The sequence below is a fragment of the Varroa jacobsoni genome, unplaced genomic scaffold, assembly GCF_002532875.2.
Source record: "Varroa jacobsoni isolate VJ856 unplaced genomic scaffold, vjacob_1.0 scaffold_914, whole genome shotgun sequence".
Classification (NCBI taxonomy): domain Eukaryota; kingdom Metazoa; phylum Arthropoda; class Arachnida; order Mesostigmata; family Varroidae; genus Varroa; species Varroa jacobsoni.
The window spans coordinates 342,220-366,023 of NW_019213816.1; the positions used below are offsets into that span (position 1 = coordinate 342,220).

General features: G+C 40.3%; 2 protein-coding genes and 1 long non-coding RNA gene across 4 annotated transcripts in view; all 3 read left to right on the forward strand.

Moving 5' to 3' along the window:
* LOC111264928 (uncharacterized) overlaps positions 1-4,008 on the forward strand; it is a 154,036-nt gene extending 150,028 nt beyond the window's left edge. For both annotated transcript variants that reach the window (XM_086970254.1, XM_086970255.1), the window contains exon 8: positions 726-4,008. The gene's annotated coding sequence lies outside the window, so the exon portion shown is untranslated. The remainder of the gene's footprint in view (positions 1-725) is intronic.
* A 6,213-nt stretch (positions 4,009-10,221) lies between these two features.
* LOC111264929 (uncharacterized) overlaps positions 10,222-23,804 on the forward strand; it is a 55,522-nt gene continuing 41,939 nt past the window's right edge. Inside the window, exon 1 of the mRNA XM_086970256.1 lies at positions 10,222-10,511. The gene's annotated coding sequence lies outside the window, so the exon portion shown is untranslated. The remainder of the gene's footprint in view (positions 10,512-23,804) is intronic.
* On the forward strand, positions 16,128-17,620 carry LOC147752885 (uncharacterized). Its single transcript, XR_015312868.1, has 3 exons — positions 16,128-16,284; positions 16,839-16,876; positions 17,035-17,620. It is a non-coding gene; the product is annotated as an uncharacterized LOC147752885 (long non-coding RNA).

Here is a 23,804-nt window from a genome sequence, read left to right on the forward strand (position 1 = left end):
GACTAGTCAAATCGGGCCAATTATTTCCACCGCCGAAATACCAGACATTTAACTCACTCATGTTTCTGTGGCTCGAAGAACGGCAAACTGCAAAGGGGAGCAGGAGGCCGTGCGTACGAATATCGCTACGACTGTTGCTTATTGTTTTGTTCCGCCTGTTGCGTCGGGACCGTTTTAGCTACCGATGCAACTGTTGTGGTTTTTGAATCTGCCGCCTGTGGACCCGTCGTAATGTGAAACAACCATCAGCTAATTTAGCTTTTTTTCCCGTATCATAGTTTCATCCCAAGCGTTTTCGTGTGTTGAGAAAATTCACTTTGGCTATTGCAATCGCTATTGGCCGCATCGACATTTCTCTTGCCTGAATGCTATAACTATGCCGAAACTCAGCATAAATGATAACCATGTTTATTTGTAGTATGTGTACGTGCGTGCGTGCGTGCGTGCGTGCATGAATTTATACTCTTCGTGTTTTACGACCAGCTGTTTATTGCGGTGTGAGAACGTCATTGGCAACTTGTATTCCGGCGCATTTAAAATATGTGTTGACTGCGATCCACGCCGAACAGTAGATCCATTATAACAAAGTGGATTTTTTTTGGAAAAATCAGTGTGGACGTTGCTGTCTTTTGCGACATCGAAATATCGTTTATATAATGCGCTGCCTTTGATAAGATCCCTGTCTGCGAAGTAAATTAATAACATCATATTTTATTTGCTTCCAGGTGCAACCAACTGAGTCAATCCTGTATATAATGCTAAGCAAAAAAGGAAAAGTAGAAAAAAAACCACAAAATTTAGAGCAACATCGGCGGCCAGGGAAGTGGCTAGACTGCGGACAAAAGAGACGCTTCGCTGTCTCGCCGCATTCATACACAGAAGGTAAAGATAATGGCGAAAAAGAAGACCTCGATGAAGATGACGATGATGTGATTAACCTCACACGGACTGAGCTGCTTTTAGAGCGAACAGAAGCAAACCCATTCAGAAGAATCCGTTTTTCTCCATTACCACCATCGTCGTCGTCGTCGTCAAGCACAAGCGTATCTTTCCTCTGACTAACGACATCGGCCTCTTCTGCACGTGTCGAAAGCGCTCAACAGGGCAAAGCAAACGAAAAAATATCTCGCAAAAACCGACTGCTACTACTGCTGCTGCTGCTGCTGCTGCTGCTGTTATTGTTGTTGCTCACTATTGTTTGTCATCAGTCACCAGCCCCTCAATGCATTGATCATTAAGCTAAACTAAAATAAAGTGATGATGATGATGACTACCTTGACGTTTGCCCCGTCACTTTGATTCTACCAGCCTCCAGCGTTTTGCTTGGCTATTCACTTAACCTGCAGCGGCACACGCTCTATAGCGGTGCATTTCATTCATTTTGTATAAAAATAATAATAGACACTTCCGCTCCCACCACTTACCTACCTATATATATATATATATATATAGGTATGTACCTACTTTTTAGGCACTATTACTGCACCTAGTATCATATTCTCTCTGCTAGAATTTCATTGATAACAGACACAAACCCTATTATTAGATATTTGCATAGATAATGTAGTAAAGCAGCGGAGAGGCAAGATTCACATCCACGCGATAATATATAGAGAGATAAAGGCCCTGTATTTTCAAAAAAAAAACGCAAGTGAAACGTGATGTAAAATAATAACCATGTGAAGATCAATGCTCCGTACTTACGGAAACAAAGGGGGAAGGAGAAAAAGACACAAATCAGACCCAGATGATGATGATGATGACGACGATGTGAGCATGGTGGAATCATTCAAGATGGCAGTGATCTACTATGAGACGACTGACCGGTGATGACAAACAAAACCTCACACATACACACTCACACACACACACACACACATATATATATATATATATATATATATATATTCCTATGAAAGCTAACAAAGAACGCTGCGACTGAAGCTACTACTATTACTACTACTACTACTACTACTACTACTATTACTACTATTACGACGACGACTACTACAACAACTACTATTACTACCACAACCACCACCACTACTACTACTACTACTGCTGCTACTACTACTACTATTACTATTACCACTACTACTACTATTATTATTATTATCATTACTATCACTACCACTACCGCTACTACTACTACTACTACTATTATTATTATTATTACTACTACTACTACTACGACGACGACGACTATTACTACTACTACTACTACTATTACTATTACTACTACTATTACTACTACTACTACTGCTGCTGCTGCTGCTGCTGCTGCTGCTGCTGCTACTACTACTACTACTACTACTGCTACTACTACTACTACTACTACTACTACTACTACTATTACTACTACTACTACTACTACTACTACTACTACTACTACTACTACTACTACTACTACTGCTATTACTATTACTACTAGTACTACTGCTACTGATGCTGCTGCTGTTGCTGTTGTTGTTGAGTGGATAAGTGATGATACCAGTATTTGATGGTTGGCTAGTTATTGTATGTAGCTGGTGAAGTGGTGATTAGCAGTGACATTGTACATAGTAACATTATAACCAATAAATTAATAAAAAATAATAAAGGACTCCCGTTGATTAAGGATCAAGTATCCTTTAGAATATGTATTGTAGATGGCTTTTGCAAAGGCGTCAACGCTGTTTAGTTCGGCTATGATAGAAAAGATGAAAGCTGGAAATTTATTCAGGGTAGAAAAATGTAACGTTTTTGTCTGTCCGTTTCAATATGTCAGGGGGACGCGATACGTTGCCGTAAAAGGCATACGCCTCAATCAATTTCAAGAGAACACGTTTGGCTTACGATCGTTTTGAACGCTCCCTACTTCCTGGTTCTAGCTTACCTTACCTTACCTTACCTTATCATTATTACCTTACCAGAATCAGATGTCATCACAGTGGGAAAGATGAATTATATGTGGCACACGTGTATTCTTACCTCTATCACGAAGCAAAATATTGAACTCGAGCTACTTATACTGTACACTTACTTACCCTGTGAAATTCAGCTCGGAATATATATTTTTTTATCGTGCCGAAATTTACGGTTGTCTGTTACGCAGAAACAACTCATTTTATTTACTATATCCCCTTCAAATCGTTCATGTGTCCAGCTTGACAGGTGTAGCCGATTGAGAGAACGACGGTAAATGATATGTTATATATTCGCTGGAATTAGATCAACGCTTGTGTATAAGGAACAGGTAAATTAAACGCCACTGATTTTACTACCGATGAAAAGGAACAACGAACGAGCTATTTGTGTATTATAACAATGCTGCTTCTAGATGGAAAAAATCTAAAAATGAGGCTTTGTGTACATAGCCCATTTTCCTCTTGTCCTCCATCCCATCTCCATACGCTGCCGCGATAACGAGGCTATTACTAAATAAATAAATAAATAAATACTAATTATTATATGTCAGAGGTGAAAAAATGTAATATGGGATGATAATATGGAGATTGCCTCTACAAGCACTATTGCATATATTACAATACTTAATTGATTGATGAATAGGGATGACGCATGCCGAGTTGAAGACGCAAGAAGATTTTATGAAGACGACAAATAGAAGTGAAAATAAATTCGAAGCATAACTACGTTACAAAACAAACACACACACACACACACACACACAAACACCTGATATATCGTGTCATTTGTAAATTGTTCTTATTAAACTTATACCTCGTCTTTTCAGCCGGCACAGTAGATCAGTGCCGGTGTCACGAGCAAAAAAATAAGTAAGCAACGATACGTAATGCTCAGTAAAAGAAAGAAAGAAGGGTAAAGATGGACGAGGTGAATGAGGAAAACTCAAAGAGCGCCGATAGAAAAATAGATGGGGGAAAAATTATGGTAATGATGACCGGTGACGAGGATTCCTCGCTACTAAAAAGTTCCACGAGGGTCGGGAAGAAAAAAGAACGCTACTTCTAATTCCAATAAATGTTTTACAGTAAACCGTCACGATAATTACGTGTTTTAATTTTCGGCCCGTAGCAGAGTAAGGCAGGTAGAAGCAATGGCTGATTGTATGATTATAATTTTCGGAAGACTAATTATCATCCGCAGTGAATCAATTTCTATACCAGATCCGCTAAATAGTTTAACATTGTTCTTTAGCTAGGACATTAGATTTGTTAGGATAAACTGTGAAAGCCAGCTGGGATTACGACGGTACGGTTTTCTATCGCATATCTGAATTGCGTACAACAATTTCTAAACATCTGACTGTTTCAATAGCAGATTCTTCCCAGCTGGCCGTTATACATGCTTTCCGAGTGCTGCCACCAAGGGTTCTCTGAATTTATAAGAATTAATGTCCGTATCGTTATCAAAATATCGTCATATAAAGCATCGATATTACTTATTTTGTCTAGCTAGAGTAGTGCATTCAGCTTTATGGATGACAAACTTCGTAAACTTAGTCACTCACTCACTCACTCACAGGTTGAGAGTTGCTGAACGGCCTTAAGAACTCTGTCCTCCTGAGCGCGCCGCGCAAATCAAGACCGGCTCGTCTAAGCGCTGAGTATTCGGTAGCTGAGATCTTATCTGTCAGAGCAGCGGACAGTATTCAGTGAGGATATCATTATCAGCATCATCAGCCGCAGCAAATACGGCCTATGATGACGAGAATTACAACATCGTTCCTGAAGTATCAAGAGAAAGGGAGTTACGCAGCAGGCTGTGGTCGAAAATCTGCCTGAAAATGCACTGGCTTCCTCTGGCTGAAGGTCTCTCCTGTTGCTTTTAAAGCGTATGAATAAATATCGCTACCTAATAGCTTTTTCGGCCGGCCTATTGCTCAGGGTTATTCGACTTTCCGGTGTTGGTCCGTTTGTCGATAGACCACAAACAATTGCATATCATGCATTGTGCATTATATTGTCGTGGTGGCAAACGCGATAGGTGCTACATACACCGACGAAGCTTATAAACTAGGTTAGGTCGTCCTGTTTGCATCACGGTCGGAGAAATATAGAGAACACTTTCATGGGCCATCTGTGCAACGTACAGAGTCGCAGAGGGAAGAAACTCTTCTTTCGGGCTTGTCCTACCTGTGGCTCCTGGACGAGATAAAGATGTTATCGGAAAACGTTTAGTCAACGACAGTAGCCAATGGCTTCAGATGCCTTTTTTGTGAGGTTAGGTCTTTATTTTCGTAGCCCTCTGTAAGACTCATAGACTTCTCGTGCGGTGAGCGCAACATGATTTGGAGAAGCAATGTAGATTCGATCTTTGGCGACCGACACATGTATGGAAATAACAGCGCTTCTGAGTATGACTTTGAGGTATTATACGGGCGGGTCGAGTGCGAATTCAGAAGTTTTGCATTAACAGAAAAGATCGAATTTATCGTGTGTAATTTTGAATATCCCGCTAACGAAATTTCGCCTAACAGAAGGGTGGATAATTGAGGACAAATTAATTAATCGGAAGGCTAAGTTGCAGGGCACTAACTCTAATCGGCATCAACAGGCAAACGGCAGACATTCATCGGAAGGACAAATTGTCTAAGTCAGAAAAAACATTGAGTAAACTGAAACATATCTGAACGATAACATGTACTCTTATTAAAACTTCTCAACTGTTTACTCAGAATTATCAATATATTTATTATTACAAAACCAATTGCTTTAATAGTTGAATGAAGGACCATACGATTTAAGATCAGCAGATCTAGGTTCGCTTCTGATCATCTTGCATCTAACTCTACCTATAGTTAATAAAGCAAAATCTCACTGTTTACTTGATATTGTTATATACTTATGGGTCAGACCGTTTGTCTGAGCAGATTACTGTTGCTATTAAGCTATATTTTCTAAATGGTTGAAATATCAAGATAGTCTTCATTAGAATAACACGATAAAACGTAAAAGGAAACGTGAACACATGGAAATACCCGCCTCATAGGTGTGATAAGGAACTTCTCGTTTAGGTTGTCACTTGAGAGCCGATCTTTTAGATAGTAAAGCATGCTTTGATGTCGAGGGAAGAACGAACCGTGAAGTAATCAGTAACTGGAAGATCTTGTACAGGAAGATCAGTTTAAGTTATTGTCTGTAATCACTACTGGTCAGCATTGTTGCTTATTGAATGTTTGTTGATCTACAATTTTTGGGTTGTACTTTATTTCGCGCCCAGTGTCGTACCCTGACGCCTTCGCCAGCGACTCACATCGAAAATTATACGGGAGGGCTGCACGGCAGGAATTACAAAATCGTTAACTTCCCTTTAACATTAAGTAAACTGACGGCAAAGAGGAACAGCTGCACCTTTCTGATACGTTGATGAATAGTTGAAATAGTTCCGCCACTGTAACTTGTGTTAAAAATCACAATAATGCCGAAACGGTATTACGTTAAGCGGCATCTACTCTGCTACTTGATTGTTGTCTCTAAAGACCCATACAAGCGGGTCCTTCCGTAATAATTGTATAAGACGAATAGTGACCAGCTCACAAAATGGTAACTTGAATATTTTGGAAGCGGGTGAGTCATTTTCGCTACGATTAACTGTGCTTTACACTTAAACTTGGCTTGATACATTTAGTCTATAAAACTTACACATTTGCATTTCATTGGGCGCCTAGGTTGGACCTATGTGATGTATACGCGTCCTTCAGCCGCACTTAGAGGTGCTCACCACGACAGCGCTTTAGAACTTCAGGTGTCGAAGCCGCATTGAGATGAAGAGCAAAAGAGTGCTCTGTCCAATAGCTCAGCTTGCGACAACGAAGGAGTACCCTTGAAAGCAGAGCGCAGTTGAGCTCAACTTGAAGCGTGATACTCCATGACGGGCCGTCGCAGAAAATTCGCTAATATTCAAAATTACGCGCTAAGCTATATCATAGTTGTAAACTGGAGATAGGAGATGAAAATACGTCTTGATGATTGTACTGTTCTTCGAAGAGGAAAGAGGAATAGAGTAATCGAGGTGCTACATGCTGTGCAGGCATAACGCTACGTAACATCAACAGACTGCTAAATTATCCTATGGGTTTTACTAGTAGATTTACATCGTAAGTAGAGAAGTATCACTGAATCATGTCCATCGCATCAGACTAAGGTACTTTTACAGTAAATATATATATATTATTACGATAAAACGATTTATTTGCCAGCGTTTATTACTGGCGCAGGTTCTAATTCTAAACACAGGTTTTATATATGATCAATTTTTTTCTCGTTTTAATATTACTTTTGAAATGACACATACAGTAAGAAAAATGTTCGGGAAAATGACATTGGATGGTTTAGATGAGTAAATTAATGCGAAACAATTGCCGCGTAAATTTAATCTTGCTCGCGTTCTAGGGCTCTTAGAACCCTATCAGGTATCAGCACCTCAATGCTTCACAACCCTGACATGAAGACTTCGTTTACTCGAGTGTAGTTCGCGTTAAAATAGAATGGCCTTATAACAGAGAACAGGCCAAAATGAACATCTTGCTTCATCTATTGCTGATGTCAATGTTCCTGCTATTAAACGTTTTATGCAACCTCTTGAAGTCGTTCGCTTCATCTCTGCACAGCTTCAATGTGCTCTCAGGGTTTCGTTCCAAAAGACCTCAAGAAGACCACTCAAAGGACTGTCGCATATGAGGAATTATTAATATTGTGAGACTTTCGTGTAACTATTACCAGCCCATGTTAGTGTGATAATAATTCATCCAAGCATATGCTAACATAGACAACGGTGAAAGTCATATTTACAAAGCACATATTCACATTGATGGCTTTCGTCAACGAAGCACGACACAATTGTTAGGTTACAAGTTGTACAGGCCCATAGAAATCTGTCAAACAACATCACCGTGGCCTATTTCCGAAAAAAATGACCCACCGAATCTTAGAAGGACACAACTCAATGCGCTGCGAAAGACCAGGGTCTAAAAACACATGATGAGCTTTTACCTAATTTTTCTTGCTTTGACAATCCAAAAAATGCAATTTCGTAAGCGTATTAAGCTTTTAGCCCTGATGTCCTTTGGAATAACCTTCTTACCAAGGGCGCCATTGCAGAGATGCGTACGACACGATTGTAGTGAGTTGTTATGATACTGAGGGTATAAGTAATTCAGATTCACCCACATACTCTCTATATACTATCTTCCTATTAATAATTCCTCAGATTCTCTGTACGAACCTGCTAAGACGACGGATCCGGCATAAACTAAATTTGTTATTTCGATAGTGATACTTCAGTTGTCAACGGCTGTCTTCCGTTTACGCCGGGACTCGGAAGGCGTTAGATCTTGAAGCAGCCGTTGCGGGCGACGAACCTAAATCGAATTTGTGAACCGCCTCGCTAATCAAAATAGCTCAGCTTTTAGTATAAAGTTATACTGCATTAATAGATATCTCAGTAACTACTTCTCTTTCTATACACATGCCTAGTTACATTCACACATGTTGCATGCAATATAACATATTATTAGAGTTAGGACAAAACGTTTTGGGGATGAGTGAAGTATTCGCTGCAGTTGACAAGTTAGGCTCAAATGCTCTTGGCCAATAAAACATTGTAAACTATTTGATGGTCAAAATACGCTACGTCGGTAAAAACGACCCAAAGCTGATCCTGTTGCCCCCGTAATGAGAAATGCCCCTCGTAGCTGTCTACCAATTCTGCAAAAAGCTGATGAAACTACTGCGAAAGTTCACTAACACCAACACGCGGGTAGGCCTACTATCGCCATGTAACGAAATATGCCCCTTCCCCAAAAAAAAAAAAAAAAAAAAAAGAAAAAAGTTTTACAGCATTTGAAAAAAATGGCTAAACTCAGTCGGTATCGAGCCTTTCGTTAAGCAGTTGAGCACGGGTCACCAGAAGTGGATTACATACAACAATAGTGTGCAGATAAAAAACAAATGTGCGCCACAACTGGGTGGCAAACCCAGACTGACACCAACAAAGGCGTGCTACAATGTGTTCGGAGGGAGTGGAAAGGAATCGCACATTATGAGTTGCTAACACAACTTTTCACAAAATGATTAAATCGGACCTCAGTTATTACCAGCCATCAAGATTATAACAAACCGTTGAAAATAATCGACTGCAATTAGTGAACAAGTGAAGATATTGTCTTCTACCATGGCCATGTCGGACCACGTACATCTTTAGCTAACCAGCAACTGAAACTGGGAGAATTTGAACGGGAAATCTCAATGCATCCATATAGCCCAGACCTTGCACTCTTCGCGTACCGTCTGTTTCCGCTGCACTCCTCAATGGTGTTAATTTTACTTTAAAAAAAAGGAGTGCAAAAATAATTTCTCACAATTGTTTGCACGGAAATTCTCTAATCAAATTTTACCAAAATATGACAGAAAATCTTTAACTAAAACGGTTCTGCGGAAATTTGAAATGGAATTTTGAAAAATATCTACTTCAATTTTGGCAATCCTGTATATATACATCGTGCCTATTGTGTATACTCTTAACGCATAAAGGTACTGTCTGAAGGCTTGTGACATTTTGTAACAGTGTGAAATTTGCCCATGGTCAAAGTAGTATGGTTAAGGAACGGTTATTTCTATTTAGCTGTCGGTTCTCGTCTAGATATTTTTCCTGCCTGCCTGCTTGCCTGCCGTAAAACGTGTAGCTAGTTAATAATTAGAGACAAAAACATATTCATCTTTTTGCAGTTTGCCTCCTGGGATTTCCAGTTTGGATAAAAGCTCTGTCCTTCAATTGCAAGGTGGCATTTCATTTACGTAGAATATTAAGGTTTAGAGTGAGGAGATCCTTCGTCGTCCGTTCCATTACCCTGGTCATGTGGGTGGGAAAAATATTGTTGAGCCTTTACCGAACTCTCTACCTTCTATCATCTTTTCGAGAGGAGGCATCCTCATTATCCGCCATAATGATATCACATCCAGTCGATCCATAGTTGTGGAAAACGCTGCGTTTGTGTATTTAGGCTGCTGTACCGGAGTGTTCGTGTGGGTACGCACCCTGTCCCTTTTCTCTTTTTTGCTTATACAGCGGTGCGGTGGTGGCAGTAAGATTGATCGCCACGGCATCATCGTATTAGTCTAAATTAGGTTATGAGAAGACCAACGATGCAAGAGCGGTGCCCAGCGGCGGCGGCGGCGGCGACGACGACGACGACGACGACGGCGGTAGCAGTGCGAGAATGACACACCAGGATCGGACTAACAGACCGATGTTCCGCATCAAGCATCAGGCCGTGAAGATAACGAGAGACAACGCGTCGAGCAGGGTGGCGTCAGCAGCCGACATATCTTGCAGTTAACATGTGTAGTATAGTGACTATTATAATCCTCGAATGATTCCGAGCTGTCGCGTTTTGACTCCCGACGCAAAACTGTTTTGCTATGAAATCGTATACGTCGGTATACTCCGACATTATATTTGAATTGTATTGGATAAGCTAGTAAGGTCAAGGACGTCAAACAGTAGTTTCAGAGGTAGTAGTCCTAGAAGCATCTCCCGGCATTCGCAAGGTACGTATTTTACGTCTTCTTGACTATGATGAATGTGCAGCAGATACGGTTCTGCCCTAGGTATGAACTAAATACTGTCGTCAGTACATGGTAGATCGGAAGCGGACACAGTACGTTTAGGACGCTGAACCTTACGTCTCTCGTTTCACGGGCGTTTAGCTGCTTTATGGTCGATAACCATGGCTATTATTGACCTTGTGATATGAAAATTAATGAAAACCTTAGCCCGTTAAACCGTTCGAACTGACTTTTGGTTCATGCATAAGTTTAAGAGCACAAGTAATGGATTTTACATATACAGTATTTTCGTGAACAAGACCGAAAAGGTCTCAAAAACGACAATTTGTCTCGATATTCTATGAAATGCTCACCTCTCAATCAATGTTGCAGTCATCGAGCTGTGTGACAGGGTAGGCTTGGTCATCACTGGCCTTGTTCGAGCGTAGTGACAGCGTTCTCGAAGACCGCTTATGAGATTCAACATCAGCGACGATGACACTTCGGGGTACCGTTTAACTGCTAGGCGCGCTTTTCCAGTAGGCTGAGCTGGTGCAAGCTAGTTTAAACTTTACAACAACTACACAAAAACTTCCCTAACAGCTGCCATTGTTTCTCTCTCTTCTTGGCTATACTTCTATCTTGGCCACTACTATCAAAGTTTTGTTCAATTTTAGACTTGCGCTGTTTCCCCTGGTCTTCCTATCGAACTTCAATTTATGTACAGATTCGACAATGAGAATCTACTTAGCGATGACCGAGGGAGTTCTCTAGAGGGAGATGGCAATGTAAACTAATAATGGATGAAAAACCATGCGATCTCGTAGTTTAACATAAGAGAGGACCCGGTTTGAACACTGCGCACTATTCTCTTTTCTATTTTCTACTTAGCTCACTTAAGAGATGGTCTCTATTAGTGCTGAAATTTTAAGGGACGGATGAAAAACTCATCAAACTAAATAGATCGACCACTTAGAAGATATATAAGAAACTTTCTACGAAGATAATTTTACCTTAAATTCATGTGTGAGTCAACACCAGTGACGCCCGTATTAATGATACTATATGCAAAATTTATATGTCAGTGATTGTATTTCGTATTGTAAGTGTTATGTTTTTTCCCTATTATAAATGACGTATCGTAGGAGGCAATCACAATCGTTTTAAAACTTGTATTTATCGAAAATATAACGCATAAAACTACAAAAAAGGGGCATTGTTTGTTTGTTTAGTCCAGTCCGATTGGTCGTCACCAATCAACAGCCGAAAGCGATATCGTGACGCTACTTATGTAAGCTTAGTGTCACAGCGTGTACCCGAGTGAAGAGCGAATAAGACTGAGCAAGATCTGGTTTGTGCGGTAATTTATATCTACCATTCATTCAAAGAACTTATGGGAACTCATTAAAGCCTGGCTGGTGGGACGTAACTTTCGTATGCATCTGAATACAGTGCTGATCCGAGCCTTAGCAATAATAACATACCATTAAAATGAACTGCTTTGAAAAAAAAGACAGTGATAGATACGGACCCTGTCGCCTCACTCGTTGCAGAAATTCCACATAAACCCGGGAAAACCTCCTTTGATAAAGCGGCTTGGAAAAAATCCCTAACGATGATTTCACAGACTTGTCTACATTCGAGCATACAAAATGTTGGTCCGAATTCTTATTTATGGGTGGCTAAAAGGACATCAAGATTTATACAATATAATGTGGAATAGCTTTTGCGGCTATAAACTGTAGCATTGCGATTTACCTTAATATAGAGCGTTCTTGTATGTACGAGAATATATAACGAGAGTGGCTTGTCGAGCCATTCTGCTTCAACTTCAATAAACAGAAATTCGGTCTATGCGTAGCTTACTGGGGTGGCGTGAATACCACATAGTTTATACTTATCGGTATACGACTTTCACACAAATGTTTGACATGAAGTATAGTCAAATGCATCGAATGGAAACGTCCGTATGCGACCTGCCGTTGGATGATCACTTACCGAGCGCAATTTGCCACCTGGCCTGACCCCGGAATTATTGTGGTTCAGATAGATTCGCAGCTAGGATATGATTACGCTGCCTATATTACGTAATACTGACCGTGGGTGCAGTCAAACACTTTAGAGATTCGAAGGACATTTGCGGTTAAACTACGTTGCTCAGTCTTGTATCATACTCCCTGATGGCGTCTTAACAAAAAAAAAAAAATCATTTTACAATTCCTTCAAGAAGAAGCAGCAGCAGCAGCTAAGAATCTAATCGATTACAAACCTTTGCAAGATGATGGGCGCAGTTGACTTTTGTGGCGCGGGGCAATAGTTGTCAGCGTTAAGCTTAGCGTCAGGCTTTTTGCGTACAGGCTGTGACAAATGAGGGATGAAGGCAAGCAGGCCGGTTACAACACATGTACCTTCCTGCCTCCGGCCGGCTCGTGTCGCGATCCCGGGCAAAGAATACTTAATGTAATGTAACGTGGAAGAGCTCAGCCAAGGCGAAGGCAAGCTTCCTGTAAATGATTGATGGAATATTATTAGCGGCAGGACCACATTAAAACGGAAGTGACCTGACTCTATTAACAATTGACTCACCCACTATGTTTCTCAGTAAACGATTAGATTCTATACCACTTAATTTTATATTGGCAGAAGAGATCATTCCTGTCCTCAAACAAATCCTTGACGATTCGAGCTTTTTTGTATATCGCCATCAAACACGAAGAATTCGTCTGTTACCGAAAGCTGTGGAAAAAAATTGCTTTCACTTGCATAAAAAAGCACAGCTTTCTAGAATCGTCCGTTTCATTAACGCTTTCTTCAAGGAGGTCTCCGTACCCAGTCAACCCAATACAACTTATGGGCATAAAAACGAGTAGGAAATAACGATTATATTAATTGCCCCCCCTCCCCTGCATCTAGATCTAAAAAAGGGTCCTAAAAATCAGAAGCAAGTTAGAAATAATAGACTTGCGTTTTATCTTCAATATGTAAAATGCTAAAAGTTCTTCGCTCTGTTGGATTTGGCGTCTGCTAAGCAACGAGGGTCAGTGACTTGTACCGCAAAGTCTATGCCTGAAAAACTAATACTGGTCGCTCAAGTATGCTCCTAGTAGTTGGGTCATCTGGTTAGAACGATAATCGACCGTTACCTCAAAAAAGATAACCTTGTTTAACATGTTTTCTGTATAACTCTATAACTATACAGTTTTTTAAAACGAAAATTAAACCTATATATTAATAGCAAATTACAACAATGACGTATTGCTCGTAGTGACAACGCTGTTATTTTCTGTAGAATATATATAAATGTATATATAGATAAAGGCCAAATGGATGCGGTCAAGCCGTACCGTTTTTAAATGTATATATCTACATATTGCTATTGATTTTACGCAACAACGACTTAGCAGGTTTTTGAAACATGTAAAATCTGACTGTCGCCAGGATTCTTGAAAAGCTCACTTAATGCAACCCGAAATGCGCTGTTTACCATAAATTATAACGTTTACAGGAAGAGGAAAAAGGAGTACAGTGAACAAAAATATACAGCAGCATTTTGAAAACAACAAAAAAAAAAACTCATGCGATTCCCTCCTTGTAATAGCGTGCTTATGGTGAATTATGAAGTAGATGATATGATTATTCGAGGAAATTGAGTCCTATTGTATTATTTTACTTTATGCCGCTGCTCGAGTTTATAGATCTGTCATAGAGGGAAGCTATATATAGATATATAGTCAATGATGAAAGTTATAGATCTACACTTGATCTGATGAAGTTGCGTTGTAAAACAGGCATAGACTAGAAGAGAAGCTAAATATGAAAACAGCGTTGCCAGACCCAGTAACTGTCAAAAGCGACATTTGTCTTGAATAGTTGGGTCACTAGGAACTTTATTGAATATACCAACGACTCCTCTCACCGGATGCGTTTGGCCCCCTCATTTTGCGAGAAAACACGGTAATATGCTTTCACTAGAGGGTCGAGTGCACCTTTGAGTAAATTAGCTGAAGGTAGTTGACTGTTCCTACTCTCTGCGTTACTACCATCTTCTTGATTCAGTTTATCCTGCAATGGTTGCTGTTACGCATACCCCGGGGGTCACTTGCCGTTATTTGCAGTTACTTGCGAGATTGGTGCTTTCAAGCTATTGCCAGTTCATACCTTTGTGATGGCTAAAATTCTTTGCCCTGACGTTTACGAGAGCCTGGATAGTCCACCTAAGTAGATCAAGCGTTCTTATTGTTTTCAGTAGAAATCCTTCTAACAAGTTTAGCTATTCGGGCAATTTATTTAAGTAATACTACTAAATCGGATAGTCGTTTACTTTCAAAACGAACCTTTCTTTTTTTTTTTTTTTTTTCTATTTCTAAATAAAATTATTTTTCAGTCAATGTCGCAAACGGATGAGACTATGTTTGCCACACTATCTTATGTTGGATTTAGCGTGGGCATTGCGTAACTGCTTTTTTAAGTAGCAGTTGCCACTTCATCCGTTGTACCATGTACAGGGTGTGTCAGTATAAATTTGTATAAAGACCGTTTCCTCAACTGAATTTCCGTTCAACCAAAATTATGAAATCGACTTCATTGTTAATTTTTAATTAAGTTGATCTCTTGAGTCGGTTTATCTTGGGTCGGATCTCTTGAGTTTACAGAACTGTGTAATAAATAATAGTAGTTTAACCTTTGGAAAAAAAAAAGCGAGAAAATTTCACGCTGTACTATTTACAGCCTTTTCGGGTATTATTCCGAATATAAAATATAGCTACGATTTAATTCTTGTCAAGTTAAATATGGTCCTATCACGTATTTTGTCGTGTCGGTAGGAAGTATTTTTTTGGTGTTTGGCGCTCGTACCAATATCGAAACATAAAACTTCCTACCTCTGGACCGGGGAGCGTCTGCCTGACTGTTACTATCGGATATGTACTCGGTACCCTCGCGGACAACATGATAGCTTTCCAAAGAAGTGAGCAAAATTCAAATTGAAATAGATCATCCGCAAATGTTTATGCTTCTTTGAGTGTCATGCATCCTCTGTTCGATTGTGAGCCGCTTGTGTTAGCCACGCCTGCAGGTACCGGAAAAGGCCTATCAGATAGCTACCTTGTAAAGTATTGATTTAAAGCACTTAGTCAATTAGGATCTTGCGTGCTGCACTCCCTATTCGGGCTGTACGTCGAAGCTAACGTTTTGATCTCGTTTCACTTTTTTTTTTTTTTTTTTTTTAAGTAACAGGCTTTCTTTAGCTCTCAGTGTTATAGCAGCAATCTTAATTTCAAATTTTTCTCGATTTTGCTTCTACAAGACTGGGTGGTAAACAAAACCTGTTATTTCATATATATTTGAATAAATAAACATCAAGTAGAGCTTGGGATGTATCTATCCTACAATCAGGTTAGGTGCTTCTGTCGCCTTGTCGTTGCTACAATCCCCCATCGTCTGCTGTAAGGCATGCACCAGATAGGCGAAAGGCATATCAGCATCATCACCAGATCATTCTCGAACGATTTGCATATACTAACAGATCGTAACTGGACACAACCGTTCTCAATATACCCTTGTGACATATGCACGATGCATTGCTCTTGCATGCACACATACGTACATAGAATATAAAACAAAATAAGCAAACCCTTCTGCGCATGAGCGGAAATGTATGAGTTCTATATGTTTACTCTACAAATATGACTCGTAGATCATAGATGTTTTACCTTCTCATTCAGGCATCGATTAAAAACCACGACGAACGCTCAACTAATTGTTTCCCTTATTACAGGTAATCTACAGTCAAATTATACTGTGTAGTATAAGGCTCAGCATAACATTATCTAGTAACATCTGAGATATAATTTGACTAATCATGCTTGAAATGCAACAAAATAAGAATATCGAGGCTGGCAACAAACCCTGAAACTGACGCTCAGCTCAGACACTGCGAAGTTCATAAAATAATGATTAAGAAAAAAATAGTCGCCGTTTAAAGCATTAATGTTATTTCCTCTTTTTGTTGTTGTTGTTGTTGTTGTTTTTTCTTCATAATTGCTTGCTTAATGTGAAAATTTAAAAAAATATATCAAATTTTTTTTATGAACCTCGCTTTCCATTGAGGTTCGATCTGCTGATCTTGAGGCTAACTAAGGCTGTTTAATGCAGTCCGTAAATTTTTTATGGAACTCTGTATGACAATGTGAAGTATAGAAACGCTATCTAATTTTAAGGGTTAGCTATTCGAAAACTAGCGATAAGTAAGCTTGTTTGTGCAGTACGCCCGATATTGACTGTTGAAGTTAAGACACTGCGCTCTAAAAAAATATGCTCGATAAATTTCAGAACTTGTGTTCCGGATGTACGAATTCCAGCTTGGTCCGGTATGCTCTAACTATCGCTTTCACATAACACTAACTTAACTTGAATAAATAACTAGGTTTTGAACATGGAGTCTTGTAGTATCCTTTGGCTGACCACTATGCTAAGTTGTCGAATTGCTTCTCTCGAACGTTCTGTGTTCTGAATGCGACGATTAAAGCAAAAACGGGTCTTAAAAACAGGAGTGCTTGGGCGCATGACAAGTCTTCGTCGTAGGATGGCTATCAGTAGCTCTGGAACTGTGAACTGGCAAATGCAACGTGAAATCTTTCTCCAACAGATCAGTATGACCCTCTTCGCTGTCCCTTCACGGGGGCTAGCTAGACCAAAATGGAGACGAGCTGAGGGCTTGTTATCGCGGAAAGGAGAGCATAGGAATGACAAAAAAAACGATGTTCGAATGTTTTATTGGCTGCACGATGGAAAATACTGAGAAACTAGTTACAAATTATTACCGTGATTTTTCGTTATTTAGTGCATGTATTGGCAATATGTGTTGCATCTTTGTTGTGTTGCAACGATGATGGTCACGATTGTCAAAACGTTTTTTACATAACTGCATCTGTCACGTACTTGAAAATAACGACATGTGACACAAAATGCAGTATATCATACGCGTATATGTTATGCCCATCCAGTTATGCTATTAGGCAAACTACTTCCTTCAGTCTTGAAGCACAGTAGCCTATGCGGCTTTGTATTGCCCCTATTCCATATCGTAATATATTTTAGTAGCTTATAGATAATACTTTCGGTCTGTTGTTTGGATATTGGAGATACAAGAAAAGCTGTAGTCGAAAAACGATCTTCCTAATTTCCTGTTTAACGCTTCAGACCACATTCAATAGAACGTAAAAAAATATTTGACCTGCGCCTAAAAGTTCCATATAAGGGGAATATAATCGAGACACAAAATCCAATTGCCTAATCGTAAGCCTGAATCTCAAAAGTGCATCGCCAACAGCGAGGTAGTCAAAACACTGATCTCAGAAGTAGTGGTTGTCTAGGATTTGCACTCGAAGGCTTCTTCCAAGGACCGCACTGGCCCCTGGCAAACCCTGAGGCGGCTTTCAGTCGCTGTTACCATTGCAGCATTACGGCGAATGATAAGCTATCTCGTTCTTGCTGCTTTTAGTGGAAAAGTCTTTTGTCTTTCAAATAGTTTGGTGCTGCTCTGCGATCTGCTCCCTCTCTCGATTTATTTACCTTCGTTCTCATTTGCTACTGCTACTGTTGCCGTTATCTGCAGGCATATGATAGGCGCCGATACAATGACGAATCCCTCCACAAGCGGTGAGTTCCGCGTCGACCAGTACAATGAGTACCCGTTAGTTTTTCTCATCTTGGCGTTGAACCTTCATTTTAAGTACGAAGCTTTCCCGTACACTGGCTTTACTGTTCTGTTATACTAGAGCTATGATATAAATATCCATGGGCAGGATTTTTTCAAGCCGAACACGTAAATGATATACGTTTTCTAGAAAATTCCTTGATTTTTTGGCTGTGATCACAGTGTGAATTGGTTGTTATGTGTGTTGAGACTTCCAAGTCCTCATTCCCTCCTCAGTTGCCGCAGGTCTTGCAAAACAGTCGCCTTGGCCTCGACATGGCATCCTGATTCTCTTGTAATCCTTGAATCTCATCCTCGGTTGGTTCTTGCTATCATATTCCCGCCTTTATTATCATTGTCATCATCATCATCGTCGTCCAACAATCGCTGTTTCCCAAGCAGCGTCCTGACTACTTAGTGCACTGTCTGCCCACACGCTTCGACAGGGAGGAAGTCGACCGCCGCCTTGGCCGTGATAATCTTATTTATTTTGTTTTTTTTTTGACTTCGATATCCGGTCGACGTCAGAGTTTCTCTCCGCATTATCATGATATCGGAATTATGATGCTACTACTGCTGCCGCCTTACGGCAAATCCGCCTTATGGCTGTCTGTGGCTCGAGATGATAGTAGCGTCGCAGTCGTGGTGATTAGGCTTAGCTTGAGTAAAGCTAAGAAGATACATACCCACGGGGGCAATGGCAACGACTGAACTGGCGTTTGGGGATGATTATGAAGCGTTCTAGAAAAAAAGGGTTCGTCGTGTACACGTCGTCACACATCGATACGACGGTAATCGAGCCGGCCAATTTATGCTACTAGTAGTAGATCGGCCAATCGTCTATTCTGCTCGACGTAGCAGGCTTTAAGCAAGGACTTCGACTGCCCATTAGCGAAACATAAATACAACCAATTTAGTTAGCTTTTATAATTCAGTTATTTTCTTAATCAAGTTAATAGACATAACTTAATCAACGTTGGTGATGAGTGTTTTCAACATTCGGCAGTGCTTTTTCTCAAATTAGACTGCAGCTTTCCTTTTCCCTAAAGTTAACTTTCCATAAAGTTAACTTTGTAGGTTTGAGGGTAAGTGTCCTATGACAGTGACACGCTTGCATACATTTTTTCACTTGTATGTTATTATTGTATAACCTAAAAACCCGTGTCCTTTCGTAATATACAAAAAAAAATGCTTGTTAAGACCCGAGGGAAAAATTGATTATTATATTGAATATGTGAAGCAGTGGCAACATGTAAAAAGCCCGCTACATTCTTTCTTGTATTATGTTAGAGCAGGCTAAACGATGTCGGGCCGCCTTTATTTGTTGAAAACTAAAAGCTCTAAACAAATATGTTCTGGATTAGATAGTTAGTGTACTGAGGTTGTATTGTAAACGAGGTTTTTGTCATGGGATGACGGGAACGTAGAACAGGTATTCTCCGCTGACGGCAACACGTCGATGCTGCCTCTGGCCTACCCACAACCTCAAACCAAAAACAGCGGAAGCCTGTTTCATCAATTCTTATATGAAATTAATTATTTTAAAGATAAAATAAATCAGATTTGTAAGTGCGGCTGAACATTGAGGAAAAAAAGCTAACCCCCTGTGCTAATATCCGTATTTGCGCTAACGAGCATGTCATCAAAAGCAAGAACGACTGTATTCTTAACAACGCGTCTGCAGTATCACACCATTAACACACCTTTGTTTTTATTACATAATCTTCAAATGTTTGTGCCTCACAAAAAAAGGAAATAAATTATGATTATTGTGAGCCTGTATATCACAGGTAGTGTGTGCTGTCTTCGCTTCTGCTTTTGACCGTTACTAATAGCGATGAAGATTCGCTAATCATCGCAGAAGAAGCGCCCATTGTAGACTGTAGAAATAAATTTATGACAAAATCTACAAATGATATAGGAATGTTTAGATGTAGAATGTTGTCGAATATTGAGGCTTTCCTAGTGTACATTTGAAGTAGTGTTTCATATAGTTATTACAGACATAGAAGACATTTAGCCGGGGAACGGTTCAGCCGTGGCCAAAAGGGGGTAGTGGTGTTGCCATTGTTGTTACTTCCTGTTTATCACTTTGAGGACGTGGAAGAAGGAACGCGGAAAATGGGAGAGAGTGAGTCTAGGGGTTTAGAAAAAAAAGTGTTTAAACTAGAGTTAAGTCTAACAAATAGGCTTTCTCGCGCGTATATTCGCTTGTGCGTGGGTTCACAAGCGTTCCACACACACATACATACATACTTTGTTAGGAACAGAGGGCAGAGGATGCCTGGTCCCGCACACAGAGTAATAATAATCTCGTGGGGCAGCGGCAGCAACAACAGCTCCCCTTCTTGTTGACAAACTCCTCGAGTGTTGACTACAAGCCGAGAAGAATGGAGAAATAGGGTCGCCTGAAATGCTGAAATCGCGCGTGATTGTCCAAATCAACACAAATTCACTCGTTCTGACAGCCCGCTTCAACCAAGGAGCGCACTATTTATGCTATCGGTGTTGAGAACCAACCGAGTATTGCTGGTCGTCAATCGTGTCCTGATTGAACTCGAAGCGGTTAGTGGGTCCTGCCAACTGTTGCCACTGGGTCCTGGCAAATACACACCCTCCTGAAAAATAGCACTGTTCTGAACTTCGATTCAGACTGTGACCTTTTAGACCTTATCGAATGAAACCGAAGTTTAAGAGGGAAACGCAGCCGTACGGAGAGTGGCGCTTCTCTTCCGCTGTATGAAAGACACACGATCAAGGGAGACTTTGATGCTTACTATGAAGGCAAGCGACAACGAACGAGTTTATGACAAGTTACACAAAGCACTAGCTACCACCGCCAACACCGCTTTGCTCAGCGACTACGGCCGAGAGAAACCAGTCGACGCGACGACGATAAGGATACATCGTTCTCGCTACACTTCCCTTGCGTGTTCGCGCCTTTCTACATATACTGCTATATAAAAGCACACTCTAAATGAATGTCATAATACCCAATGCAAAGTATCTTGCGAGATTCGCACTATTCATAGGCAAATTATTGGAACCTCTTGGGGTCTTGACGGCGAGTCTCTTCTTACGAACGAATGTGCCTCCCTACCTCAAAGCTTCGTATAATAATTAAATTCTATCTGTTGGTTCCGCCGACACACACACGTACGTACATATATCTACATATACATAAGATGATGACTGCTGAGTTAATAGTTAAATCTTGCTACCTTAGAGGTGAACGTCAGTCATCCGGCTGCACGTGCATCTTTCCTAACGTTATTATATAATATATATATTTCTATAAACTAGTATACCTGAACGAACCATGTTGAATGGACCAAAGGTAGAAATACTAAGCTTAATATGGATTGCTCTTTATACATGACACCGACTAGCTTACAGAAAGCCATGAAGGATATAGAGAGTTTAATGTGATATTGTCCTTCCTGTCTTGCTGCTATATCCAAAAACATCAATCTCGAGAATCCCTTGAAGAATACTTAGCCAAGGTCCTCGCCGTCCCCTTGACTTAGGAAGTTTTTACATGTATGGTTTACGATAGGCCGAAGATCTGGGGGCAGCGAAAAATAATTTAAATGAGTTCGCAGCAGTTTTAGATGGCACAGCCGATCAAGTTGGTTTAACGTATAGATACTTCTCAAGACGGGACACCTAGGACAAAATTTAAACATGACTCTGCCTTTACGCCATCTTGCATTACCTTACTACTTCGCTTTGCCAAGGGCGACAGCAGAGTATGGATCCCAATGAGCGACGTCGGAGTATAATATATCCCGGCCGTTATGCCTTGTAATGTTAGCCGTTCCCTGCTCTCCAGTGTTTATACATACCCGTATCTGGGTAGATATGAGTGTGATGGTGTCTACGAAAGTACGATAATCAGCTGTGGAAGAAGCAAACTTACACAACTGAAAAATATAATTTTCTAAACCTTCAAGGAGCGGCCTGACTCATTTATATGCGTTCAAACAAGAGACAAGGTACACAACACCAGGAACTAGGTTGGTGTGTATGGAGACCGGCCTGGAAACTTAGATTTTTCCCTTGCATCCTCGTCCTCCGTTTTCTGCAAGATTTGAGCGAAGACTTATGATCCTTGTATCAGGTCGACGACGGCTTTCGATGACCTCATCGATTACGTTGTGGCGGCGAAATGATGTTTTTTTTACATAACACAATTCCTTTGATTGAACACATTTAATTAAAGTGTGTGTATCACACAGGATTATAATCAGCAGCATCCATGGAGAAAGAACAATATAGATACAAGTTAGATAATATACTAGAAATATAGTATATTGACTTCCAGTTTCTATACGAAGCTCTTCAATGGGCTTCATTGAACTGGACTGAGTGAGGCGTGTTCAGTGAGTCCCTCGGAATCCTTGAAAATGTCATTTTCACCCCAAAATCTTGGCCACGCTGCCGAAAATGATCCGATTGAGCTACATTTTGACTCGAGTGACATCTTTTAGCCTTGACTCGTCTCCGCTTCTTCTTGGCTTGGTCCATTCGCTGTGATGGCAGCTAGCTTGTCTAGCCCTCTGCGAACACGTATGTATAGTTTAATCGTTACTTTCAGTGTCACGGTATTCAATCGCTGTCTTCGTCTCTGCTATCGTCAAACAAGTACCGGTTTCTTGTTCGAAATTTAATTACCAAACCGCTCGATTAATTAAGCTGGTGATGAAGTGTTCTTTTTCTTTTTCGAGAAATATTGCGCAAATTCCAACAGGTGACCAAAAAAGCCTTGTTATGACTTTCGCCGTACACGCTGTTAGTAACAAAGGCGATTCATGAAGCTAACCCCTTGCACCACGGATGGCCAGGTGCCGCATTGTACTATCGAGCCCTAGATGCATAGATAATGGTGTACTGAATTCACCATGAAGCAGACCCATTTACCCATAAGTGTCTACAAAAAATGTCTGGAACTGCAGCACTTGAGGCTTTGAGTTGGATCTAGTCATGCAACGAATCTTGCGTTCCAGATCTGCTGATTCGCTACATATTGGAAGGAAACATCTTCGCGTAAGGTCGTTTTCTTCTATACACCGCCCAAAACATGGCTCCATAACCCTAGTCTCCTCAAGTAACGCCTAACGGTGTAAATACCAAAAGAGATATTTTACGTAGCGACAGTATCTCTGCGTAAGAGGAGCTTTTACATACGTAAATGTTTCATCTCTACGAAAATAGAGACTACCGGAAGTTTTATGCGTTTTGAAATCGATCTAAAATTCTGAAAAGATTAAACGTAGATGCGTTCATAAAAAAAAAAAAAAAAAAAAATACATTTTCCGTAGCTGATGAAAGACGATCTAGCTGTATACAATTTTCTAATGCACAAACTTAGATAAATCAAGAAATTGACCCGGATATTTTGTATATGAAGATATGGCCGTTTTAAATTGCAGTCTTTTCTTTTTTATAGTGGATAGAGGAACGTATAAAGGGATACTACGGTAGAGTTACTCGTAGACATTGCGATCGGTACATTCAATAATGAATTATATATTTGAAGCCGATTACGGTTAACACAGGGCGCCATTACGCACTAGATTACCTACCTGGCATTCGCATAG